A 17,629-nucleotide genomic window follows, 5' to 3' on the forward strand; every position below is an offset into this window, starting at 1 on the left:
TGAGGAGACACAAAAACAGGGAGGCAAAGCATGTGGACAAAGAGAAGGCTGTTTGCCTCATGCTGGTGGCAAGGCAAGGAGAGGACAAGATAAAGCCCCTAAAGACGTGCCTGCAGTGGCCGGCTTCCTTCAGCTAGAGCTCACCTTCTGAACTTTCCCAGCACAGCACCAGTACAGGGGTAGGGGGAGGACAACCAAGCTTTTTAAGATGTGAGCCAGGAGTGGCGGGACAGTTCATATTTAAATCACAACAGAGATTAACCACTCATCTAGGACAACAGCCTAGACTTTTTCTTATAACTGTATCACAAGTTTGTTTCTCCGCTTTCCAGCAGACACTCAGTTTGGTAATTAATTGAGCTCATAAAAATTAATGACTACTTACTACACACCACGTATTTGCTAAGCCTCGTGTTAGGCAACGAATAACATTTGAATTATAGGATTCAATTACTGAACAATTACAAAGGCAAAATTCAATTAGTAAAACCAAAGTCCTTGCTTTTCAACCATTTGATTGGCGAAGATTGAAAAACAAGGGGTGTGTGTGTGTAGAGTGATGTCTCAGTCATTGTAGAGTTCTGACACGGACTGCCATGGGCTTGGTAGATGAAGGTGCAGAGAAACGTACACAATGGTTCTGAAGGCTGGGAAGACTGAACATCCCACAAGCAGTGAACGAGGCTCCACTTTGCTGCATCATCACATGGAAGAAGGTAGAAGGCAAGAGGAGGGAGCAAGAGCTGGAGTTTATGGACTTGCATCCTTTCACAGGGGCATCAGTCCGTTCCCAGGAGCAGAGCCCTCCTTACATGAATGCCTCCCAGAAGGATGTACCTGTTAGCACTTAAGTACTGAGGATTGAGTTTCCATCATGTGACACCGGAGACCCATTCAAACAGTTACACCCAGGTTTACCAGGGAGACCCGGAGAGTGTCACAGACTTGCTGGGAGTCCTATTCCACACCCGTTCTCTTCCCCTTCCTTTCAGATCACTATCCTTTCCCCCTCAGTCTTCCGAGAGTCCTCCTTTCTCCAAAAGAAAGATGGCTCCTCTAGGCTTTCTGTCTCTAAAGGCAGCGGGGCTGGGGCCTAAGCCCTTACTCTGCCTCTCCCATGGCACATGACCACCAACAAACCACTTCTCCTTTATAAAAGCAGCTTCCTCCTGCCTGGGCTTTGGAAAAGTACTTCACTCTGTGGGCAACTCATCTCTCCTCAGGACAGACACATTGGTGAGAGAGCCTGCCTGGCATGTGGGGGAGAGAAGGGAGGAGCAGATGCTTTGTGCGCCTCTCTTTCCAAGTCTTATGTTAGAACCAGGCTCCTGAGATAGTCCACAGGCAGACTTCTTCCCTGGTGATGTAGGTAGCACTTCCTCTTGCACCCACTGATTCACTCATCAATCTGAGGCTAGGGACTGTATGCAAATGAGCTGAGCCCAGCTCAGACAATAGAGCTGTAGGTCTGAGTCCAGGAACGAACTTGTGGTTTTCTAATGTACCAAGTGCCTCATAATTCCATTCTGAACACAAATTTCAAGGAAGTAAGTGGTTGGCTAACAGAGATGTCAAATAATGCTTACTGGTATCTTATTTTCAATAGTGAGACGTTAACTGTCTGATCTATTGAAGACGTACTTGAGTAGAAAGCTATGTAGTCACTAAAAATGAGAGAAAACCACAGCTGTCCTGACCTTAGCAGCAAACTGAAAGGTATCTAGGTTTTAATTTTTAGAAACTTCTCTCTCTCTTTCTCTCTCTCTCTCTCTCTCTCCCTCTCTCTCCCTTCCCCTCCTTCCTTCCCTCCCCTTCCCTCCTTTTCCTATCCCTCTTTCTCTGTCTACCCTCCCTTTCCCCCTTCCTCCTTCCATTTCCTCCCCTCCCCTGTATGTGAAGTTACATGTGCCAGGAGGTCAGGCAGTCAGAGGGTAACTTTTAGGAGTTGGTTCTCTTCTTCTACCCAGAGGTCTGCAGACCAAACCCATGGCCCCAGGCTTAGTGGCAAGTGCCAAGCCACCTCACTTTCATGGGATCTGATTTTTAAAAGGTTGATAGATCATGCCCACTGCACTCACATTTTCATAAAAATAAGAAAACTCACAAAAACTTAAAAGATACGCATATCAAAGTTAGTGATGGCTGTTTCTAGATAGTAAGTATATAATAATTTTTTCTATTTTATTCATAATTTCCTATATTAATTACTTTACAATTACATTTTTGCATTATTTTTGTTTAAAAACAAACAGAAAGCCTTTTTCATGCCTCTAAGAAATAGTAGCACTTTGCCAGCTATTATTTCTTTGTACCAACAAAGAAATTGTGGTCCAGAGAGGTCATCATAAGATTTTAATAAGCCTTTAATGTGAGTATAATTACCATTCTCAATATCTGTTTAATAGTCTAAAGATATGCACTGAAGGAGAGTGCTGGATTCTGTCCCTCAGCTTCACACAGCTGTAGATTCTCCTTGACCTTGGCTCTGTTTGACACAGGAAGGAGATCTGACAGAGGGTGGGGCTTCTGCTGACCTCTTGGTCTCAGCTTAACGACCGTCAACCACAACAGCAGTGTGGTCTTCTCCAAAAGGGTCTCCAATCTCCCTCATGGCCTCTTCCACCCATTTGGAACCATCACTGGCCCAAGGGTTGCTATTCATGTCTCATTGGGTTACATTGACTCCCCTCCACAATGTATGCTCCAAAGCAGCCAGTCCAGTTCCATACCCCTCTGCCCTCAGCTCCTTGCGTAGGACAATTAAACAGTAGTGCGTACTGCATTTCACGGGAACATGAGATGAAAGTTGGTATTGAGAGCATGTGTAGGGCATTGGGAAGCTGGCTCCGCTGCCCTGCGTCACGAACCTAGGATGATTCTGGTTCTGTAAGCACCTTCGGCTGCACAGAGGAGGAGAGAATGATGAAAGCTATGCTCGGGCTTCCGTAGCCTATGCTTATAGACACAAGCAATTCCTTTTTTCTTTCACAACATGACTGAGTCATTTATGGAGGCAACCTTTTTCATTTTCCTCCCCTATAAAAGAGCAGATCTCCATAAAACATTTATGAGTAAACTACTCTACATGGACTCAAATAGCCGGCTATTACACCGGGCGCCACCACCCAGCCATTGCCTGGGGAAACCCCAAGGCTACAGAGACCGAGGGAGGGCGTTGGTAAAGGCTTACACAGATGTCCTGATAAATGGGCTTCGTCTCTTCAGGCTTGAGGATGGGGGTCCTAGGTGGAGGCGCCCTGGGCTGGGACAGGCTAGACCCAGAATATCACACCTAGACCAAGAGGCTCAGACAGATCGCTGTTCACCGTCGATCTTGTTAGCTACCTGAGAGCTGGAGCTATCTGTGTGCAATATCCAGAATTGAAGAAAAGATAAGAAAAGGCCTCCGAGTTTGTTTAGACTCCCTAAAGACTGAAGTCCATTCCTTCTCCCTGCAGCCCCTAGGACGGTTTAAGTAAAGACAGAGTAGAGACTTGGCTTTCCTTGCCTGCATTCATCTCGTGCCTGGGATCTTGAAGAGCAGTCCAGTGCTTTCACAAACACCCCCCCCCCATATCACCAGGGTAGATGCAGTGGAGTGGAGTGGGGGAGGGGCGGCAGAGGGAAAGGAAAGATACATCCCATTCCTCCCACCCACCCTGCCTACATCCCTCTCTACATCTTACTTATCTAGAGGCAGTGTCCTGAGATATTTTCCCCAGAGAGTCTACATTCAAACATCTCCCATCTACATATAGCATTTTCCTCTGTATCCACTCATTCATCCATATGTCATCGAAGGCATCACATGCCTGAGGGTTGAAGGGCAACAGCTGGGCCCAGCCCCCAGCCCAGCCCAAGGAACACACACAGGCCCGCGAAGCTGCGGGTGTGAAGGAATCGCTGCCATGAGCAGGTCATTGGAAAGTGAACTAAAAGCACAGGGTCAAGATACAGACCACCGTGGCTTCTAAACTGGGATGGTGTCCTCTTTGAGGAGGTCCAGAAATGGCCTCATTCAGCAGTAGGACCTGCTCCTTTTTAATTCATGAAACGGATTCAGAACTAATCCACAGGACCTGGCTGAGGTGCACTAAGGAAGCCAGGGGACAGACATGTGTCTTGTCGGATGCCAACTCCATGCCAGGCCCTTCTCCCACCTCCTCCACTGAATTCTCAAAGTGGTCCCTGAACTTAGCACCCCCATCCCCGTCCCTGACTGGCGAGTGGAAACCTGACTTCATAAAGGCTCAGCGACCTGCTGGTGGACATGAGCTCTCTGTGCAACAGAGCAAGGGCTGAGTGGATTACCCCATAGAGACAGGAAGCCCTCGGGAGCCATGTTTGTTTCAGAAGAAGGAAGAGAACTGAGAAGGCTGGAGAGGAAGGCAGAGAATGGAGTTCTGGAAGAAGGAAGGGGAAGAGAAAGGGTGAGCTCCACGCTACTCAACTAAAGTGGGCTTTTTCATTCTGTGCCTCGACACATAGAACAGACACAGAGGCAGCGGCCAGAATTGAGAGGTGATGTCAAAGGGACTGCAAGTCCTTTTCAGTGACATTCTTTGGTTCTAAGAAGGCCAGCGGAGGTGGCTTTAATCTCAAAGGGCACCTATGAAGACAGAGGTGACTTTCAAGCTTTGTCGTATCTAGAAAGAGCTCCCTGTGGTGAGAGTTCTTGGAAGCTGCTGGCTGGCATTGCACACTTCCAGGGGATGAAAAGAATCAGGCAGGCCCAGCATGCTGAACTTGTGGTATAGTCGTCTCCAAAGTTCACACTTGAGAACTGCACGATCAAACAAAAAAAAAATATGTTTTAAGTCAGTTTATGATTTTGTGTTGGGTGGCATTGATAGCTATCCTGGTTGCATATAGCCCATGGGCTACAAGCTGATCATGCCTGCTAGTTAATTAAAACACATAGAGCTCTCTCTGTCTGTCTCTATCTCTCTTCCAGCTTCTCTCTCTCCCTCTCCCTCTCTCTCTCTCTCTTCTCTCTCTCTCTCTCTCTCTCTCTCTCTCTCTCTCTCTGTCTCTGTCTCTCTCTGTCTCTCTCTGTCTCTGTCTCTCTCTGTCTCTGTCTCTGTCTCTCTCCTCCCTGCCTCCCTCCCTCCCACCCACCCCTGTTTTTCCGTTTCTCTCAGTGAGTATTATGTTGTAGGCCCAACATATTGACGTTGCTATGTAGTGAGGAGCAGAGGATGAGTTTAAGCCTCAGATCTCCTTGCCTCTACATCCTGAGTTCTGGGGTTACAGAAGTGTGCCACCACGTCTGGTTCTCTGTAGTATCAGAGTCTGAAGTCAGGGCTTTGTGTATGGTAGTCCAGCCCTCTGCTGGCTGAACTGTATCCCCAGACCCCCCACCCCCCACCCCCCACCCCCCACCCCCCCACCCCCCAACCCCCCCAACCCCCAACCCTTCTTCTTCTTCGCTTCTAGTATACCTGTCCTTTACAAAACCCCTCACTGGGTGTTAGTTATCCCACAGTTGTCTTGGGGGTGTGGTCATTCTCGTTTACAAATGGAGTATGAGCCTAGAAGAGTGACGTAACAGGCAGGCACAACTAGACAGATAGTTCTTGACTCTTAAGATTTTAATGGCCATCTGGCAGGGGCAGATTCTAAATCCAGACCTTCTGATTGATTCAACATTCCCCCCGCTCCTCTTATTTCCTCTCAATTTGGAAGAGAATGGGGAGACTGTTAACTTCACCCCTCCACTCAGGGGAGGATTTTCTCTCAGTGCACACTGGCATTGAGGGAAATGACTGCTGATGTGCCAACTCACTTTTCTGTTAAAAAAAAAACTGTTATTCATTTCTAACCCCTCAGCACCTGCAGGCAGAGCTCATGTGACTGTAAGAGAGGATGTTGTCGTGGATACATAGTCCAGGGATAAAGGCATCTACTCTTCATTTGCATGGTGAGTGGTATCCTTAGATTATGGCCGCTGTGGAGGTGTCTGAGAAGCTCAGAGGGTGAAGCTGTTGGTTAGAATTGTGCAATGCTTCAGGTAATTGTTATTTCCCTAAAGAGTGTGAGTGCATGTGTGTGTGTGTGTGTGTGTGTGTGTGTGTGTGTGTGTGTGTGTATCTGGGAGTAGATCCAAGTTCTCACTCTCTCTGAAAGCCAGGAAAGCTGTTCTACCACTGAGCTACAACCCCAGCTCCCAGGTGAATCCCTTGAAATTCACCCCCAGAAAACTAGGAAAAAATCCACAAGAAGAAAACGCTACTTGATTCACCCCAGCCGAGCCCTGTGAGCCACACTAAAATTAGTCATGGCAGTAGAAGGGCAGCTCTAGGGGGCCAGCGTGAGAGCGTAAATTAGTGTTGGCCATGTGAATAACTTGTGCTCTGCATCGTGCACAGCTGTGGAATCCCTGGGGAGTTGTCTGGCGACATGTGATTTTACATATCTGACAGCTAAATCAGAGATCCGAATGCCAAATCCTAAACTCAGGGACATTACGTGGATTTGTGGCAGTCCCAAGGGGACTCCGGATCCATAAAGCAATGAATGGATTACAATGAGGCGTAAATACAGCATTTTCATCTGTGACATACAATCTTACTCCATTACTTCTCACATTGTTACGTGACAGAAATCTATACCGTCGTTCTCAGATCTCTGCTTTCAGAAAGTAAAAGGGAAAATGGTGGCTTAAAAAAAATTTTTTTTAACAAAGCATCTTAATGGGTCAAAAATAGGCTAGACAGCATGATAATTGCACTGTGGGTTTTTTGTTGTTGTTTTTTGTTTTTTGTTTTTTAACTCAGGTGGATTCTGGGATCACACTTGGGTTAGGAAGAATCATCTTAGACTAGTGTGTCATCTCAGTCAGAAATTGGCTGTGTGACTTTCAGGAAACCATCTCATCTTTTTAGGCCTCCATTTCCTGGATTGTCTGGAGGACTCCACATCGCTGGGCGCGCACTCTCATGAGCACATGACATTATGGCCTTTCTCCTGGCCCATGGTAAACAGAACTTTCTTTGTTCTTCCACCTTGTCTAGCGTGACGTGCTTTCATGGGCTCATCATATACTACTTCCTATCCATCTGTGGTTTCAAAGTGAGTGAGATCACATGTTCCACAGAGCTAAGTTCTATGCCTCACATCCCTGCCTCGGGTCTCTGTGGTTGAACCCATCCTGATCATCTGATTTTGCAGTCCATGGCTCTAGAAATCTGAGGAGAATTCTTGGTTGTTTTTCTTACATTTCCTCTTATTAGGCCTGAATGCCTCAGCTGTCTGCGAACAAAGGTCTGTGCCCATTTGTGTTGGGCCCCAGCTGTGTGGACCAAGAAACCACAGGATGCAATTAATGGTCCCCTTTCCACCGTGCCTTCTGTACCAGTACAGTGCAGCTCTGTCTTGGCAAATGATTACAATCTTTTCTATTTGCCTGATGCTCGAGAGTTCCCGAATCAACTTCAAAAGTAATGTTATACATATGTCTCTGGGAGTCAGGACAGGCATTGTTTTCCTCTTTTACATAAGAGGAAAGAGATGTAGGCCTAATGACTTCCCCACGGCCACCCAGCTAGTATGTGACAGAAATGCCACCAAAACACTCTTCTCTTGACAAGGACTCCAGGGCTCCTTGTAGTTATAAACCAAGTGTAAATGTGCTCCCTGGGTCCCAGGAAAAAGTAGGCATCAGTGTGTATGTAGGCCAGCGGAAAAGCAATCCCTAGCCACTTAAAAAAGCAACGCGGCGCTTGGAGACCACGGTTGGAGGATCAGTAGTATCATCCCTGTACACACAGGCCCCCACATTCTTCATGGAGGCCTGGCAGGGAGACAGCAGCAGATGCACGGGTCCTTCGAATCACCAGCTGTCATGGCTGGCTACCCTGCAGCTCCGGACAAGTGCAGTGTGACAGTCTTTCTAGACAGTTGCGGGGAGCAGTTGATGGGACGGGAGCAGAAAGCCGCCTTGCTCAGCGAGGTGTGAAGGGACAAGGGGCACAGAATGTGGTTTTAATAAGGGCTTGGTTCTGCCAGGTGCCTTAGCACAGGGAGGCAGCACGGGAGACTACCTCCTGGGCTGTCACTCTGGGGCCTGCCTTGCGTGGAATCTGAGGCTCAGGGCAGCAGCCATCCTTACTCTCCTTTACTCTACCATTCCATTAAAAGTCACACGTGGCTAGCTACGATGGCACTTATGAGGCCATAAAGTGAACTTAAATGGCCGTCTCCTCTAGAAGTGGCAACTCTCTGAAGAGTACACAAGCATCTCTGTTACTTCTCTGTTTGCACACCTTCTCCCACAGTCTAACTCACGGGAGATACTCGGTGCCTATCTATCGAATGGATGTAACTGCCCCTCAGGAAAACCCTCTCTCCCACCCCCTCCTTCCCCAGCTTCTCCCTCTCTTCTCCCCCCCCCCCACCTCTTCTACACTGACCTTAACCTAGTAGGACTCAGCACATCTTAAAATTTATACTAAGGGGATTTTCAAAGATTATCCATACTCTTTGTCACAGTTACTATTTGTTTATTTCACTGTCAGGGGCCGCAGCACACGTGTGCCACGGTGTGCATGTGCAGGTCAGATGACAACCTATTTGGAACTTGTTTCTCTCCTCCTGTTGGTTCCAGGTATGAAACTCAGGTGGCCAGACTTGGTGACAAGCACTGTTGCTCCCTGAGCCATCAGGCAGCCCCCTGTGCTGCTAGTCATTAAGGATTCAGATCAGCATCAGAGTGTACACTAACTAGCTGTTTCCTAGGGACTGAAATGATGTTTGGTGGAGGGGAGGCTGGGTCACGAAGCTCAGGAGCCTCCCAAGAAAGATCCAGAAGGCTAGGAAACAGTCAAGATTAACCAGGCTCCGCAACTGTTGGACAAGAGGAGGTCCTTTAATAATGTAGCTGCCCACACAGGAAGCACTAAGGCAGCTTCCAAGAGCTGGTGTGAGGAACGGTCCTCTGATGCAGCTGCCTGACCCATTCCTAGCCCTGTAAGCCACTCCTCACACACACACACCTGCGGACCCAAAGAAATCGTCTCTCTGGTTTCTTGTTGCTCTTCCTCTCTGGGGCTGAACAAGCATTTCTATACAGTTCTCAGGAAAAGGAAGGCGACAATAAGTCAAGAATGTCTACCAACTAACTGACAAGAGAAAGACAAATGATCAAATAGAGATAAATTGGATGGAGCAAGGATTAGACAGGAAATTCGGAAAGAGAAACCCAAATGTTGTAGTATATGAAAATATAAAACAAGAAATTCCATGCTGGGCACTACAGAAAAAGCACCATCTTAGTTCAACATCCTAAAGCTGCTTTACTCATTTCTGAGCAGCAAGCATCTCTCCAATCTGAGTATTTGCCGCCCCCCAATCCCATTGGCTCACAGGTCTATGGAGCTGTGGGTTCTGTCACAGTAAGTCCACGCTTGCTACAGCTTTTTTGGCACCTCCAGGTAAAAGAGAAATTGTGCACAGCAATCCAGTTTCTAAAATATATCACAAAGTCTTTTTCTACATTTAAAAAAAAGGAATTCAGCTTTCCCATCCCAAGGCAACCATTCCTCAAAGCACATGATCCTTTCATTTCTGCATCTGGAATGGGCAGCTCGCAAACACGGTTACTCGGTTATCAGCCTTCCGTGACTCAGAGAAGGCATTTCCGTTGAGAAGGCTGCTGCTCTTGGCCTGAACACAGCATAGATGGAGGATAACGTCAAGACAGCACCATGGCATTGTTTACAACAGCAACATTTTAAAAGCAAACTGACAAAAAAGAGGGAGGAGAAAATGAGTGAACTTCAAACTTGGAAGATGAGATGGTAGTGAAGAAATCGATATTGCAGGTACCAATACTGTATTTCTTTTTTAAAGAAAAAGACAGTGAAACAAGAACCAAATTGCAGTGGAATGCACATATAATTGTACTTATATGAAATTTTGTTTTGTTTTTTGAGATAGGATTTCACTGTGTAGCCTTGGCTGTCCTAGACTTAGACTCCCTTTGTAGACCAGGTAGGCCTCTAACTCACAGAGATCTGCCTGCCTCTGGCTCCCAGAGTGCTGGGATTACAGGCATGTGCCACTACCCCCAGCTCTTATATGAAATTTTAATACAGACAACACACCATTGTTATTATACCTTGGCATTTGCATAAACACTGAGTAGAAATATGAAAAAGCGTGCAAGAAGTGGGTGACTCCAGACAAAATTGCATTCATTTGCATTCTTCGTTGCACTATTAGAAACTATGTTACAAACATAATTTTATTGTTTATTATATATTTCTAGAACATGAATATAATAAATATGTAATAACTTCTAATATATTATTCTTTATATTATTCCCTATATATTAAGGTAGGTAATTTCAAGAATGCATCATGTAAAAACAAAGTGAGGTAGGAGCCCTTCCCCTCCCCTGTCTACTGGCGCTGAAGTAGGTATGGTGCCAAATCATGAGAAACAGGACATTTTCCTTGAAGAAATTATTTTAGGCAGAATTTGATCACTTCTCTCCCATGTTCAAAAGCGCATGCTGGGGGTTGAGTGTCACTAGGCAATCCCTCACCTGGCCTTCTGATTGCTCCTAAGCTTGGAGCTGGCCACTTGAGAGGTGGCTCTTCAGGCCCTTGCCCTCAAGCACTGTGCGTTCCATTCATCTGGAGTGTTTGCTACTTTCCAGCATCCATTTCCTTTCCATCTCATGCCTCGGATGATCACATTTTCATTTCCTGAGAATTCCTTCCCTCATCGCTGCAATTTGACACGATGTGCCAAAGCCTTAATGACATGCCCACTCTAACACAGTGATTCTCCCGTAAGAACCCTCCTTCAGGAGGTGCATATATAGCTAAAGGGAGCTTACTGCAGCATTGCTAAATGTTTAACTATTAAACATCACTTTAGCATCCTAAAGTACACAGGAAACAGCACACATGAAACCACAGTCTCTAGAGCTGAAAGGCAGATAGCCAAGGGCTAGCCTTGTTCTGGAACCCTGTGCTGCCTTTCAACTGTGTAATCCTAGACTTTCTTTGCCCCATGGTCCAACCTGTAATACAGTAAGACCTCCTTTACAGAATTGATAACAGAGATTATATGTGTAGTAGGCACATTCCAATTTTGTCTGTAAATGGCTGATTCTGGGTATATCTATCTGAAAACATTTTATATTTAAAAAAAAATTTAAAGCATACTTTTACTACATAGCCCAGGATGACCTTGAACTCCTGATCAGTCTTCCAAATACTAGGATTATAGATAGTCATTTCAGTCTTTGCCGATTCTTGAAGGGCGAGAAATCCAGTCTGCCTTGGTCTGATGATTAAGTCTCATGAGATCCTGGACACAGTACAGGCTTAAGGCCTCAAGAGAGAGAAGGGGTATCCTCCCGACTCTTTGATTTCAGAACTCTGCCTTCTAGTGCTAACTCATGATGCTGAGGAACTAAAACAAGGTACCATTTTGTTCCTTACTGTACAGATGTAGAAACCGAGGCACAGAATAAGTATCGTCCCTTAGCTAGAAAATGAATTAGGTAGGATTTGAACCCTGACCTGGCTCTAGAGTGTCCCGTCTTAACTATTAGGTGACATTCAAATGGGTTCCTGGTGGTGCCATCATTTTTTTCACACACATACACACACACACACACACACACACACACACACACACACACACACACACTTTTGTTTACAAATTTGGCTCAAAGCATTAGTCTGCAGTATAAGCGTGATGTCGTCAGAGGGTTGTGTTAACACCAGCCCTCATTAGCCCAGTTGAGTTTGTGCCTAACTCATGCAATTTTCACAAACTTTGCACAGCTCTCCCCTTGCCTCCAGCCCAGTGGGGTCTCAGCAGGCTGCTGACTGAGTTTCTTCCGTTGGAGAGCTCAAATGCCTTAGTCCAGTGGTACAGGGGAGCGGCAGCATGTCTCCTCAGGCTCTCTGTGTTTCCTCTGATAATTGTCCCTCCTTAGCCACACCAGAAGTAACCTGCTGCATGCTGAACATTTGGCAGTTATTATTCTAGGACCCAGATGACTCTGACGGAGAACAGGGATGTGAATACATGAAATCTGAATTACCCTCAGGCTCCGTTTTGCCCAAAAGCTGCTTCTTCCCATTTCAATCATCAGAGAGCTTTTCAGATTGGAAGGACATCCACATTTATCCCATTCTGACTGCCCCACCCCCCAAACCCATCTTCGAGAGAGTCGGGAAGATGCAGGTTTGGAAAAGGAGTGAGGAACAGAGGCAATCCCAAACAAGATTGCCAGCCCCAGAATCGCCTAGCTGTGGCTGAATCACCTGGCTGTTGCTCATTTGCTTTTACTCTCTAAAGGCATGAGGCCCTCACAGGGCAGCTGTATCTGTCTCCCTGGTTTTCTCTGCCTGGTGACCCAAATCTTTGTCAGGATTCTTCCCAGCCTGATTCTCGATGGGAATTGAGCACCAGGATCCTTTGAACAGGAGCTCCAGTTCATGGCTCTTTGGTATAAGTGGGGTGAGAAACCTATTCACTGGCCTCTGCAGGCTCTTGGTGTAGCAGGCTGTAATGTAGGTTGATAAAGAGCACCGGTCCCTAGAAGGGGGAGGGGGAAGCTCCTCCACCCAGGCAACCATGACCTTGACTCCAGGCTGTAAGCTGAGCCCAGGCACACCTGTACACCTGACAGACAAGCTGGCCTTTGAAAAAGCTCCTGCTGGCAAGCTCATTGAGGACAGACACCTGGCCCCACTGTGACGCAAAAAAACTACCCAGATCTCACAGGTGTGTGCACTACTTGGAGATTCACAAAGGGGTTGGCTTATGCCAAGTTCATAAGGAAATACAATCACTTATTCTGCTTAGTAGAATTTCATTGCTTGGCGCTCTCCGGTTTTATTTCAGATAAAAAACCTATGCTTGTGTAAAGGTTAAGACCAAAATGGTGTGGATGGAGCAAACCTACTAGTGCCCAACAGTTGGGTAGGACCTGATTTAACACCCTGTCTAATTCTCCCCAGATCCTATGTCATAGATTTTACAGATAACACTGAATCTTAGAGAGTTGATGTCACTTTGGGGGACTACATATCTAATTGATGACCAGGCAAGGCTTGAAAGGTTTCCTCCTGAGGTTTATGCCCACTGCCCTGTTTCCAAGCAAATCAACCCAGGAAACACAAGACCCAGGGAGTTGGCCTCTGCTTTTGTCCTTCATTAGTTGGGCTCATATTCAGATGTACTGGCTTATGGAGGGTCAATCCTGTCACCCAGAACTTCAAGTGATGGGGCAGCATAGCCTGGAATGACCTCAGTCAAAGACTGCCTTTAGACTTAGTGCCACCCTGAACTAGAGGCCAGTGGCCCCACAGGGTCAATATGGAGGCATAACAAATCAAACTCAGAAACAGTGAGTGATCCTCACCCGGGGCAGTTAGCCACTCAGAGGTAGATTAGCAATATCTGGAGATGATTTCTGTCATCTAGTGAGTAGAAGCCAGAATATTGCTTAGCATCCTACTAGTGCATAGGAAAGCTCCCTGTGAGAAAGAATTGTCTGGCACAGAGTGCTCAGAATGAGATGGCCTACAATGAATCATCATTTCAGCAAAACCATGACATTTGTAGCACAGTGCTATGCTACGATCAACGAATTCCTCACCATTCAGCATTCAGTGTGCAAGCCTTCCCACCTGAAGACTGACCTGGAATCCCTTGGCAGGTGATGCTGGGGCCCTCCCTGGGGAAGCAGTGGGAACACAATATCTTCCTCTTCCCTATGACTGCAGAAGTCTCTGAGTACCAAGCTCAGGCCAGATGTGGCCCGCTGGCTGTGCCCACCAGCACAAAGGCCCTCATTACTTATGAATCAATACGTGCATTGAAGAGGGTTTGTTTTTGTTTTTCAAATAGAGGAGGCAAGATGTGTGGCTAGCAGTGGGTGGCATGGGCTGATCTTTGGAAAAATGTTTGTGGAGTCCACACTCCAAGCCTTGAGTGGGGAAAAGTTCTGAGGCAGCCTTGACAAGGGCTGGGTACAGACATGGGAGGCAGACCTAGCTTTTGGCATTCATTTTTCGTTTTTGAGTCAACCTTATTATCTAGTTCCAGTTTTATTAGTGTCCTTATTTATTAGACCCCTCCCTTCCCCTACCCACCAACCCACACACACATTTATTTTCTGGGTAAATACATTAAAGTTATTATGATAGTCATTGGCCTGAAATTACCTTTATTCAAACAAAAGAGAACCCCAAACCCTGAGAAATGGCTACAGTCGATGATAAGAAACAAAGCTGGGTACTTTGTAAGGAAGAAATTAGAGTTCTTAGGAATTCCATACACCAGAGGTAGGCATGGTAGTGTGCACACGAAATCCCATCCTTGGAGGCTGCAGCAGGAGAGTCACAGATGGAAACAGACCAACCTGGGACACACAGTGAGACTCCATCTCTAAAACATACAAGCAACCACTCCTCAAAAAAAAAAAAAAAAAAAAAAAAAAAAAAAACCATACTCCAGACTCACCTCGAGAAAACAAGAGCACTAAGACAGGGCTGGACATGGAGTGTGGTTTCCAAAGACCTGCATGTATTATCCTTGGTTAGTGCAGTAGTTTGAGCAGGACCCCTGGGCCCAGATCCACCCATCATGATGTTCTCGTAGGTTTCTAGGACCCTCTGGATCCTTCTATTTCCCCATTCTTTCATATTTCTCTCACCTAGAGTCTGAATAGGATGTCCTCACATCTATCCCAATCTCCTGATAAGTGAAGACTTTCATGGGACATGCCTCTTGGACTAGTGACCAATATAAGTGAGTAGATACCATGTGAGTCTTTCTGCTTCTGGGTTAACTCACTCAGTATGATCATTTCTAGTTCCATCAATTTGTCCACAAATTTTGGGATTTCCTTGTTTTTAATAGCTGAGTAGTATTCCATAGTGTAAATGAACCGCAGTTTCTTTATCCATTCTTCTACTGAGGGACACTTAGGCTGTTTTCAGGTTCTGGCTATTTTGAATAAAGCCACTATGAACATGGTTGAGCATATGTCCTTGTTGTGTGCTGGAGCATCTTCTGGGTATATTCCAAGGAGTGGAATAGCTGGGTCTTGAGGAAGCCCTATTCCCAGTTTTCTGAGATAGCACTAGATAGATTTCCAAAGTGGCTGGGCAAGTTTGTATTCCCACCAGCAATGAAGGAGTAGTCTCCAAGGGGATTCTTATGGTGTGCATTCTTATGTTTACATTTTAGTCTTTGATACTGAATTTAGGACTTTATCCTGCCCCTGTTGCCCTTTGGTTACTCTTCTTTATTGTTTTGCTGTCTGTTTTCTGCTATTATTTTTAAGAGTTTTATTCCTTGGGGATATTTTGCCATGGTAGCACTTACATCTTGGGGGCAACTAACAGCTATATAAGTGGGCATATGGCCTGCTCAATAGGAGGGAATCCATGCCTGGCATTGTAAACCCAATCAACTAAATGTGGCTGCCAAAGGCATGGACCCTAGGGGAGAACCTACCACTTGCAAATTCCCAAACCAGTACCATTTCTGACTGCATCCTAACTACTTATCCTTACACTCACAGAGAAGTGTCGCTCTCATCCCTCCCTGCTTCTTTTGGTAGTAGATGGAGACCACTACTGAAAGCCACAACTTGTCAAAATGCAGAGAACAAAGGATTATGGGTGCCCAGCCTCACGTTATGCTTGTGCAACACAACTTGCACATCTAAGGCTCAGAGGATAAACAGAGATAGCAAGAGATGATCAAAGCCAGAGGACCAGGACATCTGGTACAATATAGTGTCTCTATATATGACATGGAAACTGTCTCCATCAACTCTCAAAACTATGGCTGCCCAAAAAAGACCTGCACAATAACAACACCAGTTGGCATGCCAATGTGAACGGAAATTTCACAGGGCCCCACCCCGAGATGAAGAGCTACAGGCAATTCACGGCTGTTGACAGAGGGAGAACCAGTCTTCCCCAAGAGGAGCCCTAATAGATTGTGCAATTCCAAGTGGTCAACCCTAAACCAAATAGACATATGGGCAACACTAAACAGACTCAGCAGGCTGCATTCCTGTCTTCACATGTATATCCATGTAACCACGTTTAAAAAAGAGGCCACGGATTGAGAGGGAGTGGGGGGGTCCCATGGGAGGAGTTGCAGGAGAAGGAGAGGTAGATATGATGTGAATATGTTGTACTCGCGTATGAAATTCTTGAGAGAGATAGGAAAGAAGAATGTTCTTCGCGGTTAGGCTTAAGTTCTCCAGAGGCAGCCAATAAGCTTCCCCTTTTCCTCCTTCTCTGAGGCGCCCAGGCCTCCACATATATCAGATGCTCAATAAAAGCTCAATGAATGCAATGGAGTTAAATAAAATCCCGTCTTTCCAATTTATTTCTAAGCTTGCCCTTGGGAATAAGAGCAGGATATCGTGAGATAACCCTGGGTCAGGACTTCCAGAGGAGGACAAACCTTCAGGTGAACGAAAAAAATAAATAAATAAAAGAGGGACCAGGAAGAAGATTAAAAATGCCAAGACTGACAACTGCCCACCTGGCCCTCAGCTACTGATGAAAAGAAACCCAAACCATCGGATTCACTTCAATTGCTCCTGGACCTGAAATGACTCCCTCCTCCAGGCTTGTAGGGAAATTCAATTAAAGGGTCCATCTGTAAGGCAGCAGCTGACAAGGAAAGACTGTGGGGAGGCCCACATTTTTATAAAAAGAAAAAAAAAAAGAGCCCTGCTCCACCCCCTCTTCTGCACACTGCTCCTCTCCCAACTTACTTATTAGATATAGCCCACACCTCTAAACTCAGTTCTCTCCAATTAGGCTGGTTCCAGCAGCAGCTTTCATCTGCTGTTTTCAAATGCATGCAGAGTAAGGCCCGAGACATCCCTCAGCCCCAGCACTTGCTGGGAGAGAGCAAGAGAAAAATCCACAAAGACCGGCCCTGGAAGCCAGGGGACCGCAGCCTCCTGGCCCAATTAATTCCAACACATCGGCTGCCTTCAGTTTTGTGCTGATGCGAGCTCCTTCTGAGGCCTGTCCAAATTAATGCAACCTGATACAAATTAATAATAATAAGTAATATCCACCATCTCTGGGGATGGCTTCGAGGGCAAAGTGTTTGCATGAAGGCCTGAATTTGGATTCCCCACACTCACATAAAACTGGTTTGTGTGGCACGTGTTGCAATCTCAGCTCTGGAGACAAAGAGAGGAGGGTTCTTGGGATTTACTGGTCAACTGGTCTAGCCAAATCAGGAAGCTCCAGGTTCAGTGAGAGACAGTCTCAAAAAAATTAGATGGAGAACAACAGAGAAAGGCATCTAGCATTGATTGTGGTGGCTATCACACAGTATGCATAATCAGGTAGAACACACACACACACAGAGGTAAATATTATTCACAGCCAGGGAGGCTTTCTAGACCCTGGTGAGAAGGAAAATAAGAGCAGTGGAAAAGATTTAAAAGTGGTGGTCTCCAAAGTAGGCCTGTGTCCTTCCAAGACTCCCATATCTATGGGGCATGGAGGAACTGGGCCAAGAGCTTAAAAAAATCTGCTGTCCGTCCCTTCACCAAATGTCACCTGCCAGTGTTTGAGGGGAGCTATGTTAACAGTACAGGCTGGCCTTTGC

The 17,629-nt window shown here is 46.1% G+C and overlaps 1 long non-coding RNA gene across 1 annotated transcript in view; it reads right to left on the reverse strand.

Annotated features, from left to right (window-relative positions):
• Window positions 1–2,211: 2,211 nt before the first annotated feature.
• The window catches only part of LOC311605400, a 38,854-nt gene continuing 23,436 nt past the window's right edge, over window positions 2,212–17,629 (reverse strand). The window contains exons 2-3 of the long non-coding RNA XR_014781928.1: window positions 3,191–3,362; window positions 2,212–2,900 (exon numbers count right to left, since the gene is read on the reverse strand). This is a non-coding gene — a long non-coding RNA (uncharacterized lncRNA). The remainder of the gene's footprint in view (window positions 2,901–3,190; window positions 3,363–17,629) is intronic.

The sequence above is a fragment of the Acomys minous genome (assembly GCF_964271855.1).
Source record: "Acomys minous genome assembly, chromosome: 9".
NCBI classification, from domain to species: Eukaryota; Metazoa; Chordata; class Mammalia; order Rodentia; family Muridae; genus Acomys; species Acomys minous.